Source organism: Panthera uncia, chromosome E3 (assembly GCF_023721935.1).
Source record: "Panthera uncia isolate 11264 chromosome E3, Puncia_PCG_1.0, whole genome shotgun sequence".
NCBI classification, from domain to species: domain Eukaryota; kingdom Metazoa; phylum Chordata; class Mammalia; order Carnivora; family Felidae; genus Panthera; species Panthera uncia.
In genome coordinates this window covers 4,809,350-4,832,263 of record NC_064815.1, presented here as the reverse complement: position 1 = coordinate 4,832,263, position 22,914 = coordinate 4,809,350, and the positions used below count along the sequence as shown (strand labels likewise).

At 49.8% G+C, this 22,914-nt stretch overlaps 1 protein-coding gene and 1 non-coding gene across 3 annotated transcripts in view; one reads left to right on the top strand and one right to left on the bottom strand.

The window, feature by feature from the left end:
• SNX29 (sorting nexin 29) overlaps positions 1 to 22,914 on the bottom strand; it is a 493,130-nt gene that overhangs the window by 251,722 nt on the left and 218,494 nt on the right. The window lies entirely within an intron of this gene.
• Positions 6,280 to 6,386, top strand: LOC125928679 (U6 spliceosomal RNA). Its single transcript, XR_007459734.1, has one exon. It is a non-coding gene; the product is annotated as a U6 spliceosomal RNA (small nuclear RNA).

Sequence of the window (22,914 nt, the reverse complement as noted above, 5' to 3'; positions counted from 1 at the left end):
ACGAGGGCTGCTCTGCCCAAAGCCATCCCCGTCCCGGTCAACTGCAAGGAGAAGCTTCTGGTTGCTCAGGGCAAGCTCCTCCCAGCCATCCCGTGCTGCTCTCGCTCACACCTCACCGCCCAAGTTCCGGGAAATCCTTTCCTGGACACCCAACATCGACACCCAGCCAGAGCTCACCCAGGTCTCGGCCACCACCTCCCAGCTGGATTCCTGTGACCACCGCCTTGCTCTCTTCCCTGCTTTGGCCGTTCTCGCCTAGACGCTCATCTCTGGACAGCAGCCAAAGTGATCCTCAACAACTAAGTCAGGTGATACTCCTCTCTCGGAAACCCTTCAGTGGCTTCCCCTCCCCGCCCCCACCCCCGCCCAGTTTCTGCACAGAAAAAAACACAACCTCCTCACAGCAGTGCATGAGGCCTTGCAGGAGGTGAGCCACCGGAACCTTCTGTGACTTCACTTCCTTCCTAGTCACTCCTTGCTGTCCCTGGGATGTGCCAGGCACACTCCCACCCTAGGCCGTTCCCAGGCCACCTCCTTCTGCCTCAAATGTTCTCCCACCCGCTGGCCACGGCTCCCTCATTCAAGCTCGCGCTCAAGCAGCACCTTCTCAGCGAAGCTCCTCCTTGCGTGCCTCTGGTCAGACACTCCCGGTCCCCTCGGCCCGCTCGGTTTTTACTTTTCCTCCAGAGCAACTATCACCTTGCAACAGGACATACATTTTTTTTACCCTATTTGCTGATGACGGTGAGTCTCCCTCAACCAGAAGGTAAGCCCACCAGGACAGGGACCTTCACGTGGTTCATTCACTGGGAGCCCAAATGGCAAGGAGAGTGGCCTATGACTGCCAGTTAACAAGTGTTTTTATAAAGGAATTAATGGATGAAAAAATAAGCAAATACTTCCAGGTGAATGCCCGGTCCCTGGAGGCTCACGGCCCCAAGGACTGTGTGCCCCCCATCTTTGGGCCCAGCACGTGGGAGGGTTGGAGGGCACCAGCTGAACGGACAAATGACTACTTCCTGTGGGTCAGACCCACAGAGATGAGCCCCAGTACCACCAGCTTCTCCGTGTGGGTCTGAAAATTCCTAGAACCCCACACGCAAACCCTCCTCCACCCTCATCCCCAGCGGGCGGTCCAGACGGCGAGGACAAAGCCGGCCAGGGCTGAGGTTTGCTGGGCTGGCGCCCAAGTGGATCTGAGGAACAGTTACAAAGGTGGAAGGGGCAGGGGCTCCCCCGCGACGGGCGCCGTGCCACCTGGAGGAGCAGCCGGTGGTCCAAAGGCTCCGAGTGGCTGGGCGCCCGGGGCCCCTCAGGCAGCTGCTGCCTCTCAGAGGTGTGACCAGGGGACGCAGGGAGCTTTCCCAGAGACGCCCGAGGACTGAGGGGAGGCCGCCAGCACCAGGAGGAGGTTACGAGGCAGGTGTCGGGACAGGGGCGAGAAACCCAGGGCACGGGTTCCTCCAGGGCTGAGCCCATGTTCACGGAGAGGTAATAAGCATGCACGAGAGTGTGATTACAGCACCCGATTTAATTCTCTTCTCCAGCCTATCAAGTTCATACAGCCCCCCATTTTGGAGAGGGGAAGACCGGATTCCCGAGAAATCGAGGAGCCAGTGGGTGGTGAGGCAGACCAAGGAGGTCTCATACTTTCAGAGGACACTGGATGAGGTCACCAAGGGGGAACCCCAACCCAGAATTTCTCAAGCAGGACCTCCCAGTTTTCCGGCTTACAGACAGGAAGTTCATATGCTTTGGGACCCAGTAGGCGTGGGTGGAAGGAGGGGTAAAAAGCCTTCCTTTAAATCTGTCACTCTGAGGTTTGAGGATGGGGCTCGCGAACAGTCTTCTCTGTCATTTAATTCTGTTTCTGGAAGTCCTTATGGATCATTTGTGACAAGGGGGTCTGGAGGAGTGCGGCCATTTTCTTTAAAAATATTTAGTTGGGGCACCGACTAAATACTAGTTGGTGTCTCGGTCGGTTGAGCGTCCACCTCTTGACTTCGGCTGAGGTCATGATCTCACGGTCTGTGGGTCTGAGCCCCACACTGGGCTCTGCACTGGCAGCACGGAGCTTGCTTGAGATCCTCCCTCCTCTCTCTCTGCCCCTCAACTGCTCTCACTCTCTCTCAAAATAAATAAAGAAACTTAAAAAAAAAAGTAAAGTAAAAACTAAAAATATTAAGTTAATGGCTTCTACATCACAAACTTCAGGCATTAAAAACCCTAAGAAGTAACAAACTGCAGGTCCGTGTCTGGGGGACTGTGCCCAGCCCTTCCTGCCCCTAACTTTTCAGTCCCTCTATCGACCATGCTTCCTCATCCTCCTCTGGGCCTTTGCACATGCCCTTCCATGTGCCCTTTCCCACCTGGAAACTTCTGCCCACCGAAGCCCAGCTTATCCTTCAGGGATTGTCTTACGAGATTCTCCACAGGAAGTCTTCTCGGCCCGGCCCTGCCCCAGCCCAGGTGAGGGCGTGCACTCTGGCCTCCCCGAGCCCTCCAACCCGGCCCACGACACACTTTGAGAAGTCTTCTTGACCTCCCCACATGCCCTCCCCAGCCTCCCGCAAGCCCCACGAGGGACCTCCTGTATCCCAGAGCCCAGGCACAGGGCTGGCACCCAGCAGGTGCTTAAGCAACATCTGGCAGGTGAAATAAAGAGAAGGCAAAGAAACGAGAGCGGAAATGCAGGGCAGGACGGTTCAGCACACGGATGGGTGCCGGTCACCCACCGGCTGACACCGTGCTTACTACGGGCCAGGAGGCATCCTCAGAGCTTTTACACATATTCCCACCACTCTCAGCAACAAGCCTACCGAGTAGCCTCTGCCCCATTTTATCCGTGAGAAAAACAGGCACAGAAAAATCAGGTCACTTAGCTCAAGCCCACCACTGGAGAGTCATGAACTCAAGGTACAAACCCAGCAGGCGGTTCTAGATCTGTCCCTTCAGCTCCGCATCACACCCTGCCAGACTCTGTACAGCGGCCCCACCCGGACCACACCTCCTGGTGTCCCTGTGCTTGTGCACGCACTGCCCTCGCTGACCTGGACTTGGCTGTGACACTCGCTCTGGCCAGCAGGTGTGACACAAGCAGAGGCTGCCACGTCCGGCAGGAACACTCCCGAGAGCCCTGAGACGACCAGGAACGCCTGAGGCCGAGCAGGGCGCGTGGACACTTCGGGTGAAGGAGGACCAAGGGACGTGGCCACCAGCCAGAACACAGGTGCAGATGCACCAGCCGCAGCTGGCCCAGCGCCCCCCCCCCCCCCCGGTCCTCCGGGCCACTGGAGCTGAGGCCTCAGGTGACACAGAGCAGAGATGAGCATCCCGGCTGTGTCCACCGAATCTCTGCCTCACACAAATGTGAGCAAATGCAACGGTGGCTGTTTTAAGCCACTAACTTCTAGGGTGATTTGTTAAGCAAAAACAGGTAAGAGAAGCACGGCCTCGCTTTCCCAGACACGACCACGCAGACCCAGCGGGGTACTTCTCAAGTCCTTACTCGTTCGGCTACGCTCACACAGCCCAACCGTGCACCTGTCACTTTCTGGGTCCAGGATTCGGCAGAGGAGAGGGAAAAGCCCCCGTTCTCTAGAGCTGACACTAGTGGGGGGTAGCCGGGGAAGCCAACAAACCAGTTTTTATGTCAAACAGTGCAAAGAGCTACACAGAAAACTGAAGCTAGGTCAGGGGTGCTATTACACATAGAACAGTCTCTCGCTAAAGTGGTATTTAGCTGAAGACCTTGGGGAGAAAGGGAGAAGGGCATATAAAGATCTGGAAGTGGAACATACCAGGCCAAAGAGGCAGCAAGAGTCTGGAGACTGCAACATGCCAGAGGGGAAGGAGCGGAGGTGTCCGGGGCAGGACGGCGGAAGGAAAACGGAGAAGAGGGAAGGGCCAGACTACGTGGGGCTGTGAGGGGGAAGGTATGAAAGGAAGCCCGAGAGGCTAGAGGGGACATGACCCAACTTCTATTTTCCAGGGCCCCCCATGGCAGCAGCAGAGACTCACAGCAGGGAAGGCACAGCCACGGTGGGAGCAGGGCCACCAGCAGAGGCTGCCGCGACAATCCCAGCACGTGCCGATGACCTCTCCCAACTGGGGAGGCAGGTGGGCTCAGAGCCGTGGGTCTCACCTTTGTCTACCTTTCTCGGAGACGAAAATGAGAGCGTCACTCTTGCACAACGGCAAAGCTGGAACACGAAACACACGTGGCCGCCGTCACAGGTGGTTTTCTTTTTGAAGACACACACTAATGGTACCTCCCAAGCATGCCACCTAAGGAACCCAATCGAAAGACAAGCAAACCTAGCCTGGAGACCGCCTGAAATGGGGACTTTTTCAGCCTTCACTGAGCCTGAAAATAAACAATATTGTAATGCTCTGCTGGGTAAAGCCACCATGGAATGTGGGTCCTGCTGCGCGTTTTGTAAATGGAACACTGAACCGACGTCTCTCCGGGAGGAAAAGCTGCACCTGTGTCAATCACGGACCACGGGCACCTTCCTCGTTACGAGTCACTGCTCATTTCAGTCACTCACTTATTCGCTTCATCTGGAAGAGGAGCTGCTCTAAGCGGGAAGGTATTTATTTTTACCCAAAGAATCGTTTTCAGGGAAAAGCAGGAGGAAAGAGACCGTGTGAGCCATAGGGAACTGAAGCAGAGGCAGAAAGACTGAACCAAGAATATAGTCTGAAAGGAAAGGGTTCGATCTAAAAACATAAGACACGGAGCCCTGGTCGTGTCCGTTTCCTCGGCCAAATGCCCCAGCTTCCAGCTACTGCACCTGGCTTGCTGAAAGCTGCAGGGGCCAACAGCTCAAGTGGCACAGACCTTGGCCGTCACCAATTCTCTCTCCGCAGTTGGACAATGTAATAAGTCCAAAAGGCCAATTTGATCCCTGTTTAGGACTCTTGAAAGACACTCCATTCTTCTTAAAGCAAAGACCAAATCCTTTCCTGGAACCTGTGAGGCCTAGGGTGCTCTGGGCCACCCCCCATTCCTTCACCCTGGGCCCTGACAATACCGGCCTCTCCTCGGTTTTTCTGCCACCTGTTCCTCCTCCTGCTTTGGACTTTCTCCCCCTGCGAGGCAACGAGATAAACCTGGTGTGGAAGGGGAATGCCTTCCTCTTTCAGGTCTGAGCTCCAGCTCCTCCTCACCAGAGCTAGACCTGACCCACACCCCAGTCCGCAAACCTGAGTAGATGTGTCACAGCTCTGGTCTTTGACGGTGACCACGGTGGGCCGGGGTCATTGGTCCCAGCACATCACAAACTGGCCCTTCTGTACTGCTGATACTGAAAGGTTCCTCTTTGACTCTAGAACTCAACTTAGCGCTGTTTTTGATCCAAAGACCCCCAAGCTGTGACCCCCCCCCCAAAACGGAGGAGGGACTAGCTCTAAGGATGATCAGTTGTCTCCACCAGCATCCCGTCCCTTCCTCACACCATCCAAGGTCATACGTCACAACGTCTGCCAGCTCCACGTCCTTGGAGACCTCAAGAGCTGCGCGCTTCTCCAAAACCAGGAGCCACCTGATTTCACACCAAACTTTTTTCAGTGTTAACCTGCAGCAGTCCGAATTACCAACTCCAAGGAACAAGATGACAAGATCAACACGTGGGGTGCCTCTCTCAGTCATCCTCAGAACTTTGCAAGGAAAGTAAGAACAGAAATAAAAACACAACAGCTAACATCTATGGAGCGCTCTCTATGTGCCAGGCACTGTGTTCCTTATCTTTTGTGGGCTCCCTGAAGTTTCACAAAAACTCTACAGAGTGAACATTGTGAATAAGATCCTTATTTCACAGATGAGAAAGGGGAACCTTAACGAAATGACTAGCGCTGTGCCCTCCCCCAACCAACTCATCTCTCTAGAACACACCATCCACCACCAAACCAGCCTGCCCCCAGAGCAGCTAACTCATTGTTTCCCATAAAAGAAACAGAAGCTGCTTCTGCAGGAAACAACTTTTATTTCAGAATTCATTGACCAAGGTCTCCGTCATCATCAGTCAGGAGAGATGCAAGGGTTATAAGCTAACCATCAACCACTGGTTTCAGTTTGGCAGGAAAAAAATAAAAGCAAAATTAAATGTCTTTAAGCACTATACTTTTAACCATGTGGAAGAGAAATTTCCCTTAAGTACCTAGGAAAAGTCCACATTGCCTGTGCCAGGGCAAACACCTAAGAAGTGGACACTGTCCTTCAAAACACAAGCAGATGGAAAGAATTAAGACAAAGTCATCATAACATAGTCACAAGTAGTGCTCACTTCGGCAGCCCATGGACTAAGACTGGAACGATACAGAGAAGATTGGCATGGCCCCCGCGCAAAGATGACAGGCAGATTCGCAAAGCTTCCGTATTTTTCTGAGGATCCAAAATCCACAGAGAACTTATCCAACTCAACACCCTAAAACAAATAATCCAGCAAACAAATGGGCAGAAGACATGACTAGACACTTCAACAAAGAAGACATCCAGATGGCCAACTGACACACGAAAAAATGTTCCACGTCACTCATCATCCGGGAAATAAAATCAAAACCACAATGAGATACCACCCCACACCCATCAGAATGGCTAACATTAACAACTCAGGCAACAATAGATGTTGGTGAGGGTGCGGAGAAATGAGGATCTCTTGTAATGCTGGTGGGAATGCAAACTGGTGCAGCCACTCTGGAAAACAGTGTCGAGGTTCCTCAAAAAATTAAAAACAGAACTACCCTACGACCCAGCACTACTTGGTATTTATCCAAGAGATATAGGTGTGCTGTTTTGAAGGGGCACATGCAACCCCCATGTTTACAGCAGTGCTATTGATAATAACCAAAGTATGGAAAGAGCCCAAATGTCCACTAATAGATGAGTGGATAAAGAAGATGTGGGATATATATACAATGGAGTATTACTTGGAAATCAAAAAGAATGAAATCTTGCCATTTGCAGCTACGTGGATGGAACTGGAGGGTATTATGCTAAGTGAAATTACTCAGTCAGAGAAAGACAAATATCATGACTTCATTCATATGGACTTTAAGGGACAGAACAGATGAACACAAGGGAAGGGAAGCAAAAATAATATAAAAATTGGGAGGGGACAAAGCACAACAAACTCTTAAATATGGAGAACAAACAGAGGGTTACTGGAGGGGTTGTGGGAAGGGGGGTGGGCTAAATGGGTAAGGAGCATTAAGGACTCTACCTCTGAAATCACTGTTGCACTATAAACTAATTTGGATGTAAATTAAATAATTTTTTTAATTTTAATGATAAAAAAGAATAGTAAGATTATCAACAATAAAAAAAGCCATCTTTTTGCAATCATCAAAAAAAAAAAAAGATAGTAGTCACACATATTGGGAGACGGGCACCACACTAGTCAGGGATTGACAGCACGGTCACAGTCCGTCACAGACAAGACAGTGTCCTATCAACCTTCTGAGGAGCTCCTCTTATCTCACCATTTGACAGGTGGTAAAACTGAGGCTGGGTCACATCACATCCCAGCCAAGGGCATGCAGTGAGTAAGGAAGAGCACCGGGATTCGGCCTTAGACTGACCGATTCCATGGCCAAAGCTCTCAACCATCACATAAAGGATCCACCAAAAAAGGGCAACATTTTTCAATTTAGCTTTACCATTTAGAAGCAATTTTTACACAGGCGGGAAAAATCCAGTGCTCTATATCATAAGAAAAATGTGTGATTACCACTTAGGTGGGCCCTCCACCCGAGGCCCCACCAAACATTATAATTAGATCCACTAGTAAATTGCCACAACAAATCTGGAAGGAGAAACGTGACTGTTCTTTTGGGAACACAAAACTGTCACTTCCAATTAAGTAACAGTAACAAATGGTGAGAAATGTGGCTCCTGGAGCTACGCGCATCTGTGTTTGCACATGAACCAGCCACCCTCCCGTGCGAGCGCGCCCGCATCGTTCCCTCCAGCCGCAGCCAATTCTCAGAGACGGGGGACGGGTTCTCAAAAATGGTAAAACCATCTTTCATTTACACAATACTGTCCCAATCAGTACTGAGAGGAAGATTTTTGTTTCTAGGAGGCACAAGAAACTCTGTTTAGCGCGTGTGACTTATGTGATTTTATGAAGGAAAAAACAGAATCTTCTTCCACTCTCAGAGCTAGACCCACTTGATCACCCTGAGGGGGCAAGAGTAGCCTCCAGGATCATATTCAGGTTACCCAGCGACCTCCCATCCTGTGAGACCCTCAGCCCATGTATTCTCAGTTACTCATTCATCAACTCATCACAAGGCATCGGAGTTATTATCTGTCTGCAAAGGAGATGCCAGGCACGGGAGAGATGCCAAGAGCCAGGCGGCAGAGCGGGAGAAGGCTGGGGCTTGGGGATCGGTGGGGCCACACGGGAACCCTGCCCCCAGCACTCGCTCTACCAGCTGCGTGACCACCTAGGTGAGGGGACTGGGCTGTGGTTACGTGCAGCACGTGTCCCAGAGTGACATCGAATGCACAGTTCGTGCACGTGCAGCTAGGTGCACGCACCGCTGTGTACATGATACACCAGACCCGCACCGAGAGAGAAAGGAGAAAGGAACACCACTACCGGGTGCCACCCCACGTTTCCGCTCGTCGCGCCTGGGCGCCAGGACGTGTGCGCAAGAGACGCGTGGCCTGCTGCTCCCCCGGAGTGTTGGCGGCCACGTGCCCCCGCCGCTAGGAGGCTCCTACTCAATGAGAGGTTGTAGGGCTTGACACTGTGTGAGAGTGTGGGTGCCGGAACGACCTAGCTCTTAAGTGCCCGCCAGCCACCGTGTGTGGGCTTTGACTTCAGAATCAACCATCCGTTCCGCTGCCGGAAGCACCAACACCCACAAAATGATACCTTCCCCAGGGATTTCCCAGAATAATTCCAACTACTGGGGGTTCCCACTGTCCACGCTGGTGAGAACCCAAGCCCTGCAAGAGCCACAAGGGACCCTGTGACACTGGGTGCAAAGTCTCAACAGGGATCCTCCGACGTCACCCACGTGACTCACGGAATGCCGTCCGCGCACGGTAACAGTAACGAGCAGGGCTTCCGGGGGCTGGCGATCCCGCCCACATCCGTGAGGACAGAGCCGACCCCGCCATCAACGCCCTCGGAGTTTTCTAAACGGACCCGAAACCCAACCGAACATCTGTTTAACCCAATTAAATGCCCAGGGGTGTCTGGGCCAGAACAAAGGCCCAAACAGGCCATCAGCATCCTTGAACAGACAAGAGGCGTCTCTTGAGCCCAGCAGTGACTCGACTACAGAGCCGCTTACTGAGAGGCCCGGCCAACCCTCTCTCAGGAACACAAAATGCTACCCCAGGTTGTGGAATCAGGTGCTGGAGAAACACGAATGACAGGGAAAAAATCGTAAAAATTAACTCTGCGTTTTGACAGCGGGGCCTGTTTCCACTGAACCTCGTGCTTCAGCTGATACTGACCGGCCTCCTCGAAGCCTCTGTTCCTCTTCCTGCCTCGTGCACCCTTAACCTCAGAGGTCCTGACGGGATTTCATGTGGACCGACCAGCAGCACCTTGCTCGGCTCTGCTTGACCCTTACGTGAAATCAGCCGTCGGGAGAGCTGGAAGAAATTGGCAAGATTTGGATTCTCTACCCGTAACGGAAGACAGCCAAGGCAGACGTAGGTCAACTCTGGGATCGATGCCCTTCTTTGTGAAACTCAGCGGCCCAGGGCTCCTCTAACCAGGGATGGGGGAGAGGCAGCTGCTTTCCAGAGAGAAGACCAGAGGACGACTCATCGGATTTGAGGTCGGGACCAAGAGGAACCCCCTGTCCTGAAACATCAGGGTGCTGCTGGCATCCTCCGACAGGCACCTGCCTGCCCTGGGCTCTCTCGAAGCACGCTGCTGGAGAGTGCTGCGCTGCTCGCAAGAGACTGTCATGGGCAGGTGCTACGTACTAGAAGCACAGACCCCATTTCCTCAACTTCTGGGGAAAGAACACCCAACTTTTGTCTGGAAGGCCAGTTCTCCCCAACCTTCCCTCACCACGGATTCCACCCAGGGCCTGACTCCGGCCCTGGGCCAAGGCTGGCACGCAAACGGGGCTGGGCCAACCAAGGCGTGCGGTCTCCCGGCCAAGTGCTGGTTCCAAGACGCGCACGCTCGGGTCAGAGCAGCTCCAGGAAACTTGTGCACAGCCGTGCGATGCCGACGCAGGGACTCTCCCCCTAGGCCACACTGGACGTGAACTAAAAAGGGCCCAGGTCCCAGAACTGCTGCAATCATCTTATATTCAGGAGGGGAGCCTGGCCTGTCTGATGATGGAGCCAACGTGGAGCAGAAGCAGGGAAACGCTGAGACAGAGACAGAGACAGAGACAGAGACAGAGAGACAGAGAGAGACAGAGAGAGACAGAGAGAGAGACGGAGGCAAACAAGGAGAGAAACAAAGACTTACAAATAGCCATACAAGCACACACAAATTAGGCCCTAATAATAGCCAGTCCTTGACCAAGCAGTGCCTAAAGCCAGAAAACTTGTTACCTAAGTCATCAATAAATTCCCTCTTAATATAAAATAGTATTAGTAATTTTTAGGGTTTCTTGCCTTAATACAAAGTCAACTTCCCCCGCTCCACAACAATGACTTCTACAGGACCACCAGGCCAAGCCCAGGCAAGAATTTTAATCAATAATCATTAATCCTCTTAAAAGCCACCTAGGCATGTTATGAGATCACAACTGGAATCCTCATTATTTTTTTAATCTGACCAAATTTTAAAGCTTATCTTGACAAGGAGCAAATAAAAGGTTCTTTTTAAAAGAACACTGAACAGGGACTTGTTCCCACACACACACATACTACAAGACTATATTAACATGCTATGGTATGGCCTCAAGAGTCCACCAACAGATTCAAGGCAACAAAAGATACCAGACACAGACCCTAGAATGTTGTTTTTTTTTTTAAGTTATGAAAAAGACAGAAAGGAAGCATCACAAACCGAGGGAGACCAAGTGTTAGCGAACAGCGCAGAACGAAGTAACTGCTTAATTAGCGAGCTGGAGGGAGACAACAGGGACCAAGTCAGAACCTCTCTCTACTTCTAACACTAAAATAAACTCCCAATGTATTGCAGAGACTTAAAAATTTTAAGTAAGTCCAAGAAGTAAACACTAGTTCTCAGGAGCTGTAACAACTTTCCAAATCAACAGACAAAATCAGAAAGAAAAGTCCACCAATGTGATCAGGTGAAAAATTTTAAATGTTATATAGGTCAAAACACATGACACAGATGGCGCCTGGGTGGCTCATTCGGTTGACCATCCGACTTTGGCACAGGTCATGATCTCACGGTTTATGAGTTTGAGCCCCGTGTCAGGCTCTGCGCTGACAGCTCAGAGCCTGGAGCCTGCTTCGGATTCTGTGTCTCCCTCTCTCTCTGCCCCTCCCCCACTCTTGCTCTGTCTCTCTCTCTCCTTCAAAAATAAATAAACATTAAAAAAGGGGGGGGGAGGGGCGCCTGGGTAGCTCAGTCAGTTGAGCATCTGATTTCAGCTCAGGTCACGATCCTGCAGTTCGTGAGTTCGAGCCCCGCGTCGGGCTCTGTGCTGACGGCTCGAAGCCTGGAGCCTGCTTCTGATTCTGTGTCTCCCTCTCTCTCTGCCCCTCCCCCACTCACACTCTGTCTCTCTCTCCTTCAAAAATAAATAAACATTAAAAAAAACACATGACACAGAAAAATGAAGGGAAAACAAGTATTTGCCACCAAAGTGGCCACGTGTTACCACAATTCTTATAAATATGAAGCACAACCAAATTATAAAGAGAAAAGCCTAAAGATGTGGTAAGAAAAAAACAATGAAGACCAGCAATAAACGGACTCTTCACACCAACAAAAACAACCACAAACGGTTAACACTTGGGAAAAATCCCATCGCCACAGACACCCAAGACGTGTCATCCGATCAGCAAAGTGAAAATGTTAACACCCCATGTGGGAGAGAGCCCAGGGACCCGCTTTGTAGGAGCTGACCCTAGAGAAATCATTGGAGTCACATACGAAAACGTGCACAGAAAGATGGTCGCCATACGGGGCACCTGGGTGGCCGAGTCGGTTCAGCGTCCAACTCTCGGTTTCGGCTCAAGTCGTGATCCCAAGGTTGTGGGACTGAACGCCACGTCAGGCTGTGCACTGCGGGCAGAGCCTCCTTAAGACTCTCCCTCTCTGCCCCTCTCCCCCTTCTCGTGCTCTTAAAAAATTATTACAAATGTATGTGTATATACATGTATGTATAAATGTATAACGTATAAATGTATGTATAAATGTACATGTGTATACGTATATACATATACGTATGTGTGTATGTGTGCGTGTGGATAGATACAGAGACACAGATACAGAAACAGACGATGGTCAGCATAACAATAAAAAACAACTCCAATTCCAGGCCGTAGCAAGGAGGAGCCGTGATGTGGCCACACAGACTGCTAAGGAAAAACATTTAACGACATGTAAAAATGCTCATGATGTAATCCCAAGTGAAGTGAGAGAATTCAAAATGATATACATAGAATGCCCCAAATTTGTTTCACACAGACACACAAAGATAAAAGACTGAAAATAAGCACTTTGAAAATGTGAACAGTGGCTCTAAACTAGTGATGAGATTAAAAGCAGTTTTTTTCCTTTCGTTGTTCTAGTGCCTGCTTTTAAAATTCTAATAAACGTACAGCTCACGGCAATCAAAATACACACACACACACTTTTCAGTACAAATAGCCTTGGTTTAGTAAGTCCACATTCGCTGGCTAGCTCCTGGGTGCATAACACCAAGCTAGGTAAGCTCTGGGGGACAAAAGCGAATCCTCCAGTCTTCAAGGAGCTTCGAGTCCAGGGAGCTAGGTACAACCCAGGAAATGGGGTTGAACGATTATCGAGCCTGCTAGCCAAGCACACACTAAATGCCGAGGCAGACGTCGGCTCCGTCTGGTTCCCCACATGCCACGCGCTTAACGTGCTCGCTGTACGTCTGGGTACACAGCGTCGCCCGATGAACGCTAGCTACCGCCGGCACCCCCTCTACGGCCAGCGCAGGCCAGCGTGCCTCCTTCTTCCGTCATGGCAGAAGCCCAGCCTTATTCAGGAAGGCCGTGCTCCAGGCCAGAAGATCACGTCACACCTCCCTCACGTGAGCGGTGCCACTAAGAGACACCAGCCAGTAAGCTGTAAGCCCCGGTTGTTAGATGGGGCCTCCAGGAAAGCTCCTTAACCTGAGGATGGACAGCAGGCATCACCATCAGCCCTGTTCATGCAGACGCGCGTTCAGACGAAGACTTTTAAAGTCAATACTCGCCAACTGAAACGACTGCCTTTCTTTTTCCAGTCCGGTCTTTTGGACAAACCAACGACAAGCGGTAACTGCTGGAACACACCTGATGGATATTTATTTAACAAGATTTGTGTCGGATTGATGCGAAAAAAGCGGAGATGTAAAATCAAAACCTATAGTACTGGGAAATATATATGTAAAGCAGTTCTGAGTTATCTCTGAGACCAGAGGTAGCTGTATTCAAGAGAGAGATCAGTTATTAAGTCACGCATATCCCTCCCTATCCCCCCCAGCGCAGACGCAAGTCCTACGGAAACAGAAAATTGTACTTTTCCAATAACCCCTAAATTGTTATTTATTTCCAAATCCTTACCTGCTTCTCTTCAGTTCCCTGAGGCTTCTATACCCTGCCAAAAAGAACTGGGAACATAAATCAGAATCTATACTCCAAACATATACATATACACCCAGATCAAATTTACAACCTAGGTTTTCACCCACTCTCTATTATGTTTAAGTTTTTCTGTTCCAAACACTGATTACTCTTCCTTTCAATAAAAGAAGCGTGGAGTGCAAATCTGTTTTACCCAGAGGCTTTTCCATTCCTTTCCTGTGTGTTAATTTGAGGCTTGCCACTCAATCAGAAAGCAAGAACCCTGAAGAATATCCCAACGTTGCGCAGGTGAAAATATATCAATACAGAAGAGTAACACGGGAAAATGCAAAGGCAGAAGCAGTCATTTCCATAATAAAGCTCCTAACGAACTCGGGCAGGGGTACACACGAGAAAACTTGCCCGCGCTGCTCCCACCCGACATGCCAAAGATGTAGCTCAGAAAGTGCAAAGGCATCGCTGCGGCTTCGTAACTGAATCTCAAATTAAGTGCCGGAGGCCTAGGGGACAGGCTCGCAAACGGCAAGCTGCAAACCTGAGCACTGTGCCAGCTGGTTCCAGAGCGCCACCTGCCAAGCCGGGGGCGTAGCAGGGACGAGGAATTCAACAGTTTGTGTCTAAGTTCCCCAAACTTCTTAAACACCAGAGACAACCAAAGAGAAGAAAGAAGGAAAGAAAGAAATGCAGAGAGAGGGTCACTTCCGGTCACCTGCTGTAGCCATCTGATGGGGTAAACTGGAAGAAAAAGGTAAGGAATAATGAACAAAGAGGCACGGCAGGAGAGAGACCTTCGAGAGAAATAAAGAGACCAAGCCAGGGGCACCTAAAGAGAGGAAGACACAGAGGAGGAAGGGGAGGAATGAGAGAAAGACATGTGCACGCACACACTCAGAGAGACCGGGGGCGGGGAGAGGGGGGAGAACAACAGTAACTGAGAAACAAAGAAGGGACACAGACATGCCACGTGAGGAATCGAGACCCAGAGGAAGCATTGCATCATTCGGTCATGTGGTCAACAGGTATGTTCCGGGCACCCGCTATATTGCTCAGAAGGGAGACCACTGTACCCGAAATAGCGTCAGTCCCTGGCACGAGAGGTATGTCCACGTAGCACAGTGGTGAGTCCAGAGGGCGAATGAACAATTCCCCAAATGAACCCCAAAATCATTGGGCCAGAGCCAGAGTATTTACTCTCCAAATAGTGAATCATTCTGAGGCATAATACTGCAACACTGATTGTTAAAACAAACTCAATTAGGCAAGACACCAAAAATAAGAGGGCTCAAATAACAACAACAAAAATAAGAATCAATGAACTCCATCCAAATCAAAAACCAGTGAGCTTCAAGGATACCAGCAAGAAAGTGAAACGAGAATGAGAGAAAATATTTGCACATCATGCATCTGGTACGGGTCTACTGTCCAGAATATACAAATAACACACACCCGATAAAAAATACAGCTAATTGAAAACCAAAGGGCAAGGGTTTGAAGGAACAGCTCTCTAAAGACAATACACAAAGAGCCAGAAAGCATGTGAAAAATCACCAACGTCACTAGCCATCACGAAAATGCAAGTCAAAACCACAATGAGACAGCATTTCACTTCCACCAGGACATCTATAGTAAGAGGGACAGATGATAACACGAGCCGGCAGAGACAGGGAAGAACTGGAATCCTCATTCGCCACTAGCGGGAGGTGCAGTTAGGAAGACAGGGGGGCAATTCCTCAACAAGTGAAATAGTTACCATGTGATCCAGCAACGCCACCCCTAAGGGCACACCCAAGAGAAATGACATGTCCAGAAAACAACTTGCGCATGAACATTCAGAGCAACATTGTTCACCACAGCCAAACACAGCACCAGAGTCTGCAAAGGAAGAATGGATAAACAAAATGGCGTACAGCCATGCAGTGGAATATTATTCAGTCGTAAAAAGGAACAGAGTACTAAAACGTGCTATAATTTTGGATCAATCTTGAAAACATGATGCTAAATCAAAGAAGACAGACACAGATCATACCATTCAATTCATAAGATAGGCCCAGAAAAAGCAAATCCATGGAGACAGAAAGTAGATTAGTGGTTGCCTGGGGCTGGAGGGAGGGGAAGGAGTGTCTGCTTCCAGTGAGGAAGACAGAACTGGGGCAGAGAATTACATAAATGACAACACAACTGCAATCCAGCTAAGGGTCACCAACAACCCACCCACGTGCTGGAGAAATCATCTGTCCCTGCACCTTCTGACTGCCCAGACCCTCAGGCCTTGTACCGTCGGCTGGGGCCTACAGGCCAGTCAGAAAGGTGAAGGAGTTGGCTGGGTTTGATTTCCTGGGAGGTTCAAGCAAAGACTATGGTCAGTGCAAATGCTCTGAGAGGCAAAGTGGTGTGGTCCTGTAATGGGAGGAAGAGACCAGTCCAGGGGGCTAGAGCGGAGAGAGAAGGTGAACAGGTGTGTGGATGTGGGGAGGGGGCTGTAGAGACCACAGGCCGGCCTATGCTGAAGACAGCGGAGATCAGGAGCCATGACAGGGCAGTGAAGGGAAGGACTCAGGGACACGATGGCTATATCGATTTGCATGCTAAAAACACCAGAACCCATCAAGTTATCTGAAAGAATCAAACAGGTGGTAGACATGAAAACACTTCATGGACTCTGGGCACCTCCGTGCGAGACGGGGAACCAAGGAGAAAAACTCAAGAGCAGAGTCCGCCCCAGGCAGTGCAGGGCTCGGCTTGAACTGGCTCAGCTCATCGCATCTTCGCAAGGACAGTTCTCAGGGAAGAGTGAACCATACCCGCTCTGCAGAGCGGGGCGATAAAGCTCAGCAGAGTGGCCTGCCCAAGGCACAGAGCTCAAAAACGGGCACGGCCTGGACCCGGCTGGCAGCCAGCCTGATCCCGGAACCTCTCCCCTCAACGCCTCTAGGGCTCACGCAGCAAGCGCTCATTACGCGGCGGCAGGCAATCCGCACTCCTCCTGCTCCAAGCCCCTGCTTTGTTCCTACAGTCAAGGGTTTCACAAGGCAACTGGGGATCAGCACCCTGGTAGCTTAGGGAGAATGACGCTCCGGTCAGAAGCCAGATTTCCTTCACTCTCAGCCACCCACCGTGAGGCTCAATGGGAGATTACGAACCAGAGCTGTTCTTTCGTTCACCAAAGGAAAAGTGAGCCCAGGATTCAAGGTTTTAAACCACATCCACTACGGAAGTAATTATACCATGAGAAAGACGGCAGGGGGATTTCAACAGGGCTTTACACGTCCGTTCCCCCCTTAATGACCATAAGCCTTTGTAAGTCCCTTCAAACAAAGGCTTGAAGGTTTCGCTCCCAAAATCCTGACCGTCCGAGTGCCTACACCAGGCCAACTGCTGAACACCCAAACCGAGGACATTCCAGAAGGGGAGGAGAAGTTAGAACTATGCCAGACACTTGAACGGGGAACGGACTAAAACAGAGCCAGCTACTATTGTGCTATAGGGTTAATTAACAAAAGAGGCACAGCTGGTTAAAACACACAGCCAGCATCTTTACCGATGCCAAGCCCTCATATAACCCCTAGGAAAAATTCTTCTACATGCCAAGGAAATGAGCTGGTAATTCACCAAAAGGAAATTCAATTTATAAATACAGAGAAAAAAAAAAAAGTATTCCATCTCCATAGCAACTCAGGAAATACAAATCAAATACAATCAGCTAGGTTTCTGCCTGATGGTGTTTAAATGGTAACCATTCATTAATGCAGCAGAGAGTGGCCAACTAGACCTGTTTCTGGGGACACTTTCAAATGGACAGATCGCCAAAGAGCAACATGGCAATCCATCACAGGAGCCAGAAAAAACATGCCATTTCACCCAGCAGTTGTATTTATGGTACCACTCCTCCTAAGTAACTAGAAACATGGGAAAATTCTGTATACAAAAGACATTCTCTGCAGCATTTTTCAGTAAAATAACATTAAAAAAAAAAAAAGGTCTAACACAATAGGAAACTGACTAAATAAACCCTGGTCTATCCTCTAGATCTAATAACATGCTGTTGTTAGGAATTGGGAGTTACACAGTCTATGAAACACTTAAAAAGTCTTGAGATGGACAATTACAGAGAAAAGCAAGGTTCAAAACTGCATGCACAGTGTGAGTTCAATATCTTTTTCAAAGTGTTAGCAGGAGGAAAACTCTTCCTAAGGAAGTCCTGTTTTATTTTCTCTAATTAAGTGGCATAGTGTGGCAGAAGACCAAGCTCTGGAGCCCAAGAGAGTCAACGTTGTACCCTATTTAATCAACCTGGTTAAAGAGTGTTGTCATCAGCCAGTGTAGCCTTTAAATGACTTGTTGCAAAGGAAAACTCAACCCTTATTCTTAAAAGCCGCTGACGTTACTTACAGCCCAAATCATTCCCAAGGGATGGAGTAATACTTTGGGTTTGGCTTTCTATTTTTCTCCAACCTAATTCAAAGATCAACGTTTGGGGCATTCAACACCTACCAACTGTTCATTTGTCAAAAACACAAACGCTGACATTGGTCCACGTGCAGTTTCCCCCCCCCCCCAATCTATCTCATAGGAGGTTGGCATTTCCAAGAAAGCTGAATGGGCCCTCCCAGCATTCGGGCAAGGACGATGGACCCATCTGCAAAGCAATCCAGTTTCCAAAACAGAGCTAATCACTAAACAACGCGGGTTAGTTGGATTATGCGATCCTGCTACCATGTTTAAGGATGAATCTTTCCTCACACTGCTGATGGACTGGCAGGTGGGTTACTCATGAGAATGCAATTATTTGTTTGAAAAATCAAAACTATTTTTGCAAGTGATAAATCACTGCTTGACTCTTTGCCCACACAGGAAGCCAAAAGCAACTCTGTTTCTTAAGTTTAAGAACCAGTTCCCCATCCAAAGAACAGCACCCTTGAAGTCATCTTTCAAGGTACGTTACAAACAAATTTGAACAAATGAAAGCTAACTTTTAAAGTTCTTTGGTTTTGATTTTTAATTTGGACATCCCAGAACAGGGGTCTGCAAACCATGGCACTCAGGCGAAATCTGGGCTGACACTGTTTTTGTAAATAAAGTTTTAGTGATATCCAACTATGACCACACATTTCTAGAAGGTCTAGGGTTGCTTCTGTGCCCCAACAGCAGCGGTGAGTAGTTTTCATAGAGGTTTGTGTGGCCAACAAAGCTGAAGATGTGTACTAACTGGCCCTTTATATAAAACATTTGCTGATCCCTGTCCAAGAAAGAATCAAGGCAATTCACATGAGTCACCCTTATGGGTCCAAACAGACTTCGTAGGAGACAGGACTGGGCTACGGGTGGAGATCTCAGCAAGAGACAGTGATAGCTACAGAAGTCAGAGGCAACACCATTCACCCATTCGGATTTGGCTTAGGGCACACCCCATGGAGACTGTTCACCCAAGAAAAGCAGACCCCCTACTTCAAATGCTAGGTAATTCACTGATAAGAGATCTCTGTGCAACACAGAAAGTATCTTACTTGATTGAGGAAAAGGTTATTTGAGTGTCTCAAAAGATACCATTGTTCAAAGGAAGTAAGATAAAAAAGGGTAAGAAGAATAGGGTATTTGGGGCTATTTGATGTGGCCCACTGGGAGTAGGTAACTTTAAAAAGTATCCTAGTATTGAAATAAAATCACTCTGGATCTGATTAGCCACTTGACCTCAGGAAGGTCAGACCTCTGTTTCTTGGCTTTGTTGTGTACATAATGTGGAAACCACATTAGACACGGTTCTGGGTCCAAACCAAGCCTAGGACTGTCCTCCACTCCCATGATCCATTCATGCCTAAGCCCACATTACATTTACTAAATACTGACAATGTGCCAGGCACTGTGATGGTGCTGTGGGTACGAGGCCAATAACGCAAACAGAATTCCTGCCACCATGGACCTTAGACCCTAAGCAGAGAGACTGAGAACAAGTCAAACAATAGATATATAAAAACCAATTGTGAATTATGACAAGGGCTCTGAAGCAAACTACTGGGATGCTGAGACAGAACGATGGGGGCTGCCTGACGACGACAGCCAGAGAGGGCCTATCTGAGAAGGTGACAGGCCCAAAGCCAGCCCTAACAGATAAAGAAGAGCCAGCCACATAAGGCATTGGTTAGAGAGAGGGGGAGAGAACAACATTCTCTTTATTTATGCATTTGTTTGTTTATTTATTTATTTTTGAGAGAGAGAGAGAGAGAGAGAGAGAGAGAGAGAGCGCACAAGCATGAGAGGGGTAGGGACAGAGACGGAGACACAGAATCTGAAGCGGGCTCCAGTCTCTGAGCTGTCAGCACAGAGACAGATGAGGGGCAAGATCATGACCTGAGCCGAAGCCGGACGCTTAACCCACTGAGCCACCTAGGCTTCCCAAGAGAGGAGCATTCTTGACAGTGTGGATACAGGAAGCACAAGAAGACTCAAGGACCTGCTGTGGCTCCCTGGTGTGGCCACTGGAGGGGGTTAACTTCCACAAGCAGCTCAGGCTTGGAGACGAGCCTGCCGGGGCTCTGACCGCCATGTGGCCTCAGGCCGATCAAAACTCTGCCCTCCTGGGCTTTCTCACACGGACAGCAGTGACACCCAGGGAGACAGTGACTTTGGTATGTCCCAGCTCTGCAGCACAACGAGTGGGCGTGCTCCGAAGACAGATACAAACAAGGCCAGAGGGGCAGTGATGAGCAGGCAAGTGGGGGAGGAGACCCAAGACAGGGCTAGGAGGTGACCAGGGCCTGGTCAGGCACAGTTTTACTTTATTGGCAATGGCAGGTCACTAAAGGGTTTTAGGCAGGGCGGTTTTGTATGTTTCAAGGAGGACTCTAGGTTGTGGGGAGGAGGAAAGAGGGGAAGCAGGGGACCAGGATGCTGCTGTTGTCCAGTAAGAGAGAAGTGTGGACTGCGGTGAAGAGGCTGAACTTGACCTCACGGACCTGCTCTGAGCAGCTGGAAGCAGCCGCCTGGACACTGCTCTGAGAAGAGCTGTGAGGCGCAGACAGCGCTCACTGGGAAGAAATATCCAGTGTGATTAGTGATGCCTGCTCCAGGAACAGGAGGAGTAACAGCAACCTGTTTCCGTACCTGTCCTCCATTTACAGAAACTTCCAGTAGTGTTTCTCGCACGGTAACATGCTGACAACTCACCTGGAGATCTTTACTCAGAGCACCGATCCTAAGAGCATGGGGCTGGGGTAAGGCCCGAGGAGCTGCACTTGTGGTGTGCTCCCAGTTGATGCCGGTCCTGCTGGCCCGGAGGCCTCACTCTGAATAGTGGGGATCTCGAGCACTTGCGCTCTTTTGTCCCCACAGATTTATCAGATTGAGCACCAGCTCCCGAAGCTTGACACAGAAGGACACTGGAGAGGTGTTGACTGAATGGAGCTGGGGTGTGTGCATGTGTGTGTGACTTTCAGCCCTCAACTGCTATGAAGACGAGTCCCAAAGATTCCAGGGATAGCTGAGCAAAAAAAAAAAAAAAAAACACATCACCCTAGAATACGACAAACGTCATATGTATGTATCGTCCGTGTTCTGCAGGCCTCTGCATCCTTATGGCACTGACGATCACTGCAGGGATGGGGGCGGTGGGCGGATGCTAGCTCTTACAGAAGCTCCCAAGGGTCGTTTACATCCTGTGTGTGGAACCCCCCACACTCCTGGTCCATAATCCTAACTGTCATGAACATCAGCGAAGTCCAAATTTCCTTCCTAAAGACAGATGCAAATCAGCTCGGAATCCAGGGTGGGAGCCAGACCCAGCTGCCCGCACGTAACATCAGATGGCCAATGGACTCCGTGTTAAATAAACATCCCCAAAACCTGGAGGCTCAGTCCACGGCACTGAGCTTCCCTGGAAACCAAAGCCCTTTTCTCAAAGAAACAGAGACCCAAGGCTCCAGGCCATCCCTGTCGGCCCCAAGAGCTGCATCCCATGCATCAGTCTACAGATTCTTTTCTCTCTCTCCCTCTCTCCCTTTTGAACTCACAGAATGTCAAAAGCCTTAATTTTTAAACAGTTTACCTTAATAGAGCACGTTCATTTCGGAGAGCCATTAAAAAATCATGAGAACATTCTCCTGCTGCAGAGAGGTGATTCATGCTTTCTCCCAGCACACACCTCACTTTCGAGCCTCTCTGGGTTACGGCAGCCCCAACTCCCGTGTACTCTGTACATCTCGGAGCGGCTGCGTATTAACATTAAACACACATAGCACTTTTCAGGTCTCCAGAGCGCTGAACAAGATTGCTTGTCAGATAACGTAAGGGTGAAAAGATTAATCATCACCAGAATTAATGGTTAGCAAGGGGTGGGACGACAAAGAAGTCATCTGTATGCGAGGGATTTCGCACCATGCATGACGCTGCCTCTGGCCAGGATGCTGGGGGAGAGGGCTGGATTCTGGCTGGTTTCCAAGTACAAAACACAGAGTTCAACTACTTCATCTGTCTAACTGGTGTTAGTTAAAAGGCACGAGGGTCTCATCATCAGCTCCAGGGTATTACCACAGGCTTAACTCAGATGAGGACAGCCACGTAAACACAGGCGGGGCCGGGTGCTGGAGAGGCAAGGCTTTCCTAACAGATCAAGGAAAGCCTGCCGAGTTCCAACCTAAGAACAACCCCTCTTCAGGTTTTGCTGAGATCTGGTCAGAACCTACATCAGCTCCTCGAATCTTCCAACAGCTCGGGGGAAGAACTTCAACCTTCCACGCTGCGTCTACCCTGCCTCCGGGCCTGCGTGGACCCAGACGCCTACTGTAACTCTACGACACATTGCCAGCCAAGTACGAAGGATGCAGACTTCAACCGTCTTGATCCCTGACCACCAGCAAAGGTTTGTGAATGAGAATAATGGGTGTTAGTAAAGATTTTTCATGGAAGGAAGAGGAGTTCAAGGCTCACAGATTAGATGGCAACATTGTGTAGAGACACTCGGCCCTTGGTTGCTTTGAGTACAACGTCCAGGAGCCCCCACAGCGTTCACCCTTTGGGAGGTACCCGGGCTGGATTCCGAACGGGCCCTGTGTTCAGGCCCGGATCTGAAGCCCGAGTCGGTGTTGACTGCCCTAGAGCACCGTCACTGGCCCTGGGCTCATCCATGAGGTACCGGGGAGGAATCCAAGAGGACACAGAGCTGGGACCCCATTCAGCTTGTCTGGCGCTCTGCCTGCTTG